Source organism: Rhinoderma darwinii, chromosome 6, assembly GCF_050947455.1.
Source record: "Rhinoderma darwinii isolate aRhiDar2 chromosome 6, aRhiDar2.hap1, whole genome shotgun sequence".
NCBI lineage: Eukaryota > Metazoa > Chordata > Amphibia > Anura > Rhinodermatidae > Rhinoderma > Rhinoderma darwinii.
In genome coordinates, this window is record NC_134692.1 from 143,279,432 (window position 1) to 143,287,855 (window position 8,424).

An 8,424-nucleotide genomic window follows, 5' to 3' on the forward strand; every position below is an offset into this window, starting at 1 on the left:
ACAAGAATATAACTACTATAATACTGCCCCCTATATACAAGAATATAACTAGTATAATACTGCTCCTATATACAAGAATATAACTACTATAATACTGCCCCCTATATACAAGAATATAACTACTATAATACTGCTCCTATATACAAGAATATAACTACTATAATACTGCCCCTATATACAAGAATATAACTACTATAATACTACCCCTATATACAAGAATATAACTACTATAATACTGCCTCCTATATACAAGAATATAACTACTATAATACTGCCCCCTATATACAAGAATATAACTAGTATAATACTGCTCCTATATACAAGAATATAACTAGTATAATACTGATCCTATATACAAGAATATAACTAGTATAATACTGCTCCTATATACAAGAATATAACTACTATAATACTGCCCCTATATACAAGAATATAACTACTATAATACTACCCCTATATACAAGAATATAACTACTATAATACTGCCTCCTATATACAAGAATATAACTACTATAATATAGCCCCTATATACAAGAATATAACTACTATAATACTACCCCTATATACAAGAATATAACTACTATAATACTGCCTCCTATATACAAGAATATAACTACTATAATATTGCCCCCTATATACAAGAATATAACTACTATAATACTGCCCCCTATATACAAGAATATAACTAGTATAATACTGCTCCTATATACAAGAATATAACTAGTATAATACTGCTCCTATATACAAGAATATAACTAGTATAATACTGCTCCCTATATACAAGAATATAACTACTATAATACTGCCCCCTATATACAAGAATATAACTAGTATAATACTGCTCCTATATACAAGAATATAACTAGTATAATACTACCCCTATATACAAGAATATAACTACTATAATACTGCCTCCTATATACAAGAATATAACTACTATAATACTGCCCCCTATATACAAGAATATAACTAGTATAATACTGCTCCTATATACAAGAATATAACTAGTATAATACTGATCCTATATACAAGAATATAACTAGTATAATACTGCTCCTATATACAAGAATATAACTACTATAATACTGCCCCTATATACAAGAATATAACTACTATAATACTACCCCTATATACAAGAATATAACTACTATAATACTGCCTCCTATATACAAGAATATAACTACTATAATACTGCCCCTATATACAAGAATATAACTACTATAATACTACCCCTATATACAAGAATATAACTACTATAATACTGCCTCCTATATACAAGAATATAACTACTATAATATTGCCCCCTATATACAAGAATATAACTACTATAATACTGCCCCCTATATACAAGAATATAACTAGTATAATACTGCTCCTATATACAAGAATATAACTAGTATAATACTGCTCCTATATACAAGAATATAACTAGTATAATACTGCTCCCTATATACAAGAATATAACTACTATAATACTGCCCCCTATATACAAGAATATAACTAGTATAATACTGCTCCTATATACAAGAATATAACTAGTATAATACTGTCCTATATACAAGAATATAACTACTATAATACTGCTCCTATATACAAGAATATAACTACTATAATACTGCCTCCTATATACAAGAATATAACTACTATAATATTGCCCCCTATATACAAGAATATAACTACTATAATACTGCCCCCTATATACAAGAATATAACTAGTATAATACTGCTCCTATATACAAGAATATAACTAGTATAATACTGCTCCTATATACAAGAATATAACTAGTATAATACTGCTCCCTATATACAAGAATATAACTACTATAATACTGCCCCCTATATACAAGAATATAACTAGTATAATACTGCTCCTATATACAAGAATATAACTAGTATAATACTGTCCTATATACAAGAATATAACGACTATAATACTGCTCCTATATACAAGAATATAACGACTATAATACTGCCCCTATATACAAGAATATAACTATTATAATACTGCCCTCTATATACAAGAATATAACTACTATAATACTACCCCCTATATACAAGAATATAACTACTATAATACTGCCCCCTATATACAAGAATATAACTACTATAATACTGCCTCCTATATACAAGAATATTACTACTATAATACTGCCCCTGTATTCAAGAATATAACTACTATAATACTGCCCCTATATACAAGAATATAACTACTATAATACTGCCCCTATATACAAGAATATAACTACTATAATACTGCTTCTATATACAAGAATATAACTACTATAATACTGCCTCCTATATACAAGAATATAACTACTATAATACTGTTCCTATATACAAGAATATAACTACTATAATACTGACCCTATATAAGAGGATATAACTACTATAATACTGACCCCTATATACAAGAATATAACTACTATAATACTGCTCCTATATACAAGAATATAACTACTATGATACTGCCTCCTATATACAAGAATATAACTACTATAATACTGCTCCCTATATACAAGAATATAACTACTATAATACTGCCCCTATATACAAGAATATAACTACTATAATACTGCCCTATATACAAGTATATAACTACTATAATACTGCCCCTATATACAAGAATATAACTACTATAATACTGTCCTATATACAAGAATATAACTACTATAATACTGCCGCCTATATACAAGAATATAACTACTATAAGACTGCCCCTATATACAAGAATATAACTACTATAATACTGCCCTATATACAAGAATATAACTACTATAATACTGCCCCTATATACAAGAATATAACTACTATAATACTGCCCCCTATATACAAGAATATAACTACTAAAATACTGCCCCCTATATACAAGAATATAACTACTATAATACTGCCCCTACATACAAGAATATAACTACTATAATACTGCTCCTATATACAAGAATATAACTACTATAATACTGCCTCTATATACAAGAATATAACTACTATAATACTGCTCCTATATACAAGAATATAAGTACTATAATACTGCTCCTATATACAAGAATATAACTACTATAATACTGCCCCTATATACAAGAATATAACTACTATAATACTGCTCCTATATACAAGAATATAAGTACTATAATACTGCCCCTATATACAAGAATATAACTACTATAATACTGCTCCCTATATACAAGAATATAACTACTATAATACTGCCCCCTATATACAAGAATATAACTACTATAATACTGCCTCCTATATACAAGAATATAACTACTATAATACTGCCTCCTATATACAAGAATATAACTACTATAATACTGACCCCTATATACAAGAATATAACTACTATAATACTGCTCCTATATACAAGAATATAACTACTATGATACTGCCTCCTATATACAAGAATATAACTACTATAATACTGCCCCCTATATACAAGAATATAACTACTATAATACTGCCCCTATATACAAGAATATAACTACTATAATACTGCCCTATATACAAGTATATAACTACTATAATACTGCCCCTATATACAAGAATATAACTACTATAATACTGTCCTATATACAAGAATATAACTACTATAATACTGCCGCCTATATACAAGAATATAACTACTATAATACTGCCCCTATATACAAGAATATAACTACTATAATACTGCCCTATATACAAGAATATAACTACTATAATACTGCCCCTATATACAAGAATATAACTACTATAATACTGCCCCCTATATACAAGAATATAACTACTAAAATACTGCCCCCTATATACAAGAATATAACTACTATAATACTGCCCCTACATACAAGAATATAACTACTATAATACTGCTCCTATATACAAGAATATAACTACTATAATACTGCCCCTATATACAAGAATATAACTACTATAATACTGCTCCCTATATACAAGAATATAACTACTATAATACTGCCCCCTATATACAAGAATATAACTACTATAATACTGCCTCCTATATACAAGAATATAACTACTATAATACTGCCTCCTATATACAAGAATATAACTACTATAATACTGCTCCTATATACAAGAATATAACTACTATAATACTGCTCCTATATACAAGAATATAACTACTATAATACTGCCCCTATATACAAGAATATAACTACTATAATACTGCCCCTATATACAAGAATATAACTACTATAATACTGCCCCTATATACAAGAATATAACTACTATAATACTACCCCTATATACAAGAATATAACTACTATAATACTGCTCCTATATACAAGAATATAACTACTATAATACTGCTCCTATATACAAGAATATAACTACTATAATACTGCCCCTATATACAAGAATATAACTACTATAATACTGCCCCTATATACAAGAATATAACTACTATAATACTGGATGGATTTAGGCAGGAGGATGTTTCTGACCGTATTGAGGTAGCTTCTGTCTATAAATGGCATGTATTTCCGGTTACCTCGTACGGTGAGATACGTGCCCCCTCCTCTACACACTTCAGCCAGGCCGTCACGTAGGATGGTAACAGAACATAAGTAGAGCCCCGAGTCCCATCCCCTCAGATCGCTCAGCAGTATTCCCGCATCCATAACATCTTGAAGGCCCCAGAGTCCACATGAAATCGAGTCTTGTCTGAGGATCTGTCGCTCGGGTAGATTCTGGTTTGTACTGAATTCTTGTCTATTTTTATCCAGGTCAGTGAAGGCTTCAGCAGGTGAAGACTCAGAGATAAGGTGCAGTTCAGCTTCACCGAGGATCCGCGATATACGGTCTGTGGATCTGACTGCCACAACAGCTGCTTATCACAACCTACACACCACAGAATGGAGATTAGGGGAGGAAAAAGCTACAAATGTTCAGGGACACAATTTTCTTAACTTCTCTTTTGGACAACACCACATTGGATGTGACTGAAGTGGAGAGTTTCAGCTTTCATTTAATGGTCATGGCCGGGTGCCGCCACTTCCCTTCTTATTTCATGACCGGAGTTGATTCCTGAATTTGTATTTGGTGGCTGTTCATGAAAAATCCTAATTTGAGATCTAAAGATGTTTTAATGCAAGAGATCAGTGGCTGAAAACACAGAACAAACGGGAGATAGCGGAAACTTGAGCAGCGGACAAATCAACAGCAACAAAGGAACGCACCGGCAGCTCAGCAACACCAGGTGCGGGGAAGACACTAAAGTGAAAGATCCAGAAATCTCCTTCACAACGTCTCGCCGAGTCCCTCAAACTCCTGGAGGTCGGGGTCTCATTGGGAGACACACAATAGGGAGACACCTTCATGAATGTAAATACAGAGATCTCAAGATGCAACCACTGAGAACACTCAAGAGCAGAAAGTCAGATTACACTTTACTAGAAACACCTAAAGAAGCCGCCAGTTGTGAAACAAGATTCTGTGGACGGATGAAGCCAAGAAGAACTTGTAGTGAAATGATGGGAAGAGAAGAGTATCAAGAAGGAAAGGAAGAGCATCACCCATGGTTATAACATCACACAACATGTCACACATGGAGGCAGGGCTATGATATGGGCATCACACATGGAGGCAGGGCTATGATATGGGCATCACATATCATGTCACACATGGAGGGTTATGATATGGGCATCACATGGAGGCAAGGTTATGATATGGGTGTCACACATGGAGGCAGGGTTATGATATGGGCGTCACTCATGGAGGGAGGTTTAGGATATGGGCATCACACATGGAGGCCGGGTTATGATATGGGCATCACACATGGAGGCAGGTTATGATATGGGAATCACACATGTCACATGGAGGCAGGGTTATAATATGGGCATCACAGATGGAGGCAGGGTTATGATATGGGCATCACACATGGAGGCAGGGCTATGATATGGGCATCACATTGAGGCAGGGCTTTGATATGGGCGTCACACATGGAGGCAGGATTATGATATGGGCATCACACATGGAGGCAGGGATACGATATGGGCATCACAAATGGAGGCAGGATTAGGATATGGGCATCACACGTGGAGGCAGGGCTATGATATGGGCATCACACATGGAGGCAGGGCTATGATATGGGCATCACACATGGAGGCAGGGCTATGATATGGGTGTCTCATGGAGGGAGGGTTATGATATGGGCATCACACATGGAGGCAGGGTTATGATATGGGTGTCTCATATGGAGGGAGGGTTATGATATGGGCATCACACATGGAGGCAGGGTTATGATATGGGTGTCTCATATGGAGGGAGGGTTATGATATGGGCATCACAAATGGAGGCAGGGTTATGATATGGGAATCACACATGGAGGCAGGGTTATGATATAAGCATCACACATGGAGGCAGGGCTATGATATGGGCATCACACATGGAGTCAGGGTTATGATATTGGTGTCACACATGGAGGGAGGGTTAGGATATGGGCATCACACATGGAGGCAGGGTTATGATATGGGAATCACACATGTCACATGGAGGCAGGGTTATGATATGGGCATCACACATGGAGGCAGGGTTATGATATGGGCATCACACATGGATGCAGGGCTATGATATGGGTGTCTCATATGGAGGGAGGGTTAGGATATGGACATCACACATGGAGGCAGGGTTATGATATGGGTGTGTCTCATGGAGGGAGGGTTATGATATGGGCATCACACATGGAGGCAGGGTTATGATATGGGTGTCTCATATGGAGGGAGGGTTATGATATGGGCATCACACATGGAGGCAGGGTTATGATATGGGCATCACACATGGAGGCAGGGCTATGATATGGGCATCAAACATGGAGGCAGGTCTATGATATGGGCATCACACATGGAGGCAGGATTATGATATGGGCATCACACATGGAGGCAGGGATACGATATGGGCATCACAATTGGAGGCAGGGTTATGATATGGGCATCAAACGTGGAGGCAGGGCTATGATATGGGCATCACACATGGAGGTATGGCTATGATATGGGCATCACACATGGAGGGAGGGTTAGGAAATGGGCATCACACATGGAGGCAGGGTTATGATATGGGAATCACACATGTCACATGGAGGCAGGGTTATGATATGGGCATCACACATGGAGGCAGGGCTATGATGTGGGCATCACACATGGAGGCAGGGCTATGATATGGGCATCACACATGGATGCAGGGCTATGATATGGGCGTCACACATGGAGGCAGAATTATGATATGGGCATCACACATGGAGGTAGGGTTATGATATGGGCATCACATGGAGGCAGGGTTATGATATGGGCATCACAAATGGAGGAACGGTTATGATATGGGAATCACACATGGAGGCAGGGTTATGATATAAGCATCACACATGGAAACGGCTATGATATGGGCATCACACATGGAGTCAGGGTTATGATATTGGTGTCACACATGGAGGGAGGGTTAGGAAATGGGCATCACACATGGAGGCAGGGTTATGATATGGGAATCACACATGTCACATGGAGGCAGGGTTATGATATGGGCATCACACATGGAGGCAGGGTTATGATATGGGCATCACAAATGGAGGCAGGGCTATGATATGGGCATCACATATGGAGGCAGGGCTATGATATGGGCATCACATATGGAGGCAGGGTTATGATATGGGCATCACAAATGGAGGCAGGGCTATGATATGGGCATCACATATGGAGGCAGGGCTATGATATGGGTATCACACATGGAGGCAGGGTTATGATATGGGCATCACAAATGGAGGCAGGGTTATGATATGGGCATCACAAATGGAGGCAGGGCTATGATATGGGCATCACATATGGAGGCAGGGCTATGATATGGGCATCACACATGGAGGCAGGGATATGATATGGGCATCACACATGGAGGCAGGATTATGATATGGGCATCACACATGGAGGCAGGGCTATGATATGGGCATCACACATGGAGGCAGGGCTGTGATATGGGCATCACACATGGAGGCAGGGCTATGATATGGGAATCACACATGGAGGCAGGGCTATGATATGGGCATCACACATGGAGTCAGGGTTATGATATTGGTGTCACACATGGAGGGAGGGTTATGATATGGGCATCACACATGGAGGCAGGGTTATGATATGGGCATCATAAATGGAGGCAGGGCTATGATATGGGCATCACATATGGAGGCAGGGCTATGATATAGGCATCACATATGGAGGCAGGGATATGATATGGGCGTCACACATGGAGGCAGGATTATGATATGGGCATCACACATGGAGGCAGGGCTATGATATGGGCACCACACATGGAGGCAGGATTATGATATGGGCACCACACATGGAGGCAGGGATATGATATGGGCGTCACACATGGAGGCAGGGCTATTATATGGGCATCACACATGGAGGCAGGGCTATTATATGGGCATCACACATGGAGGCAGGG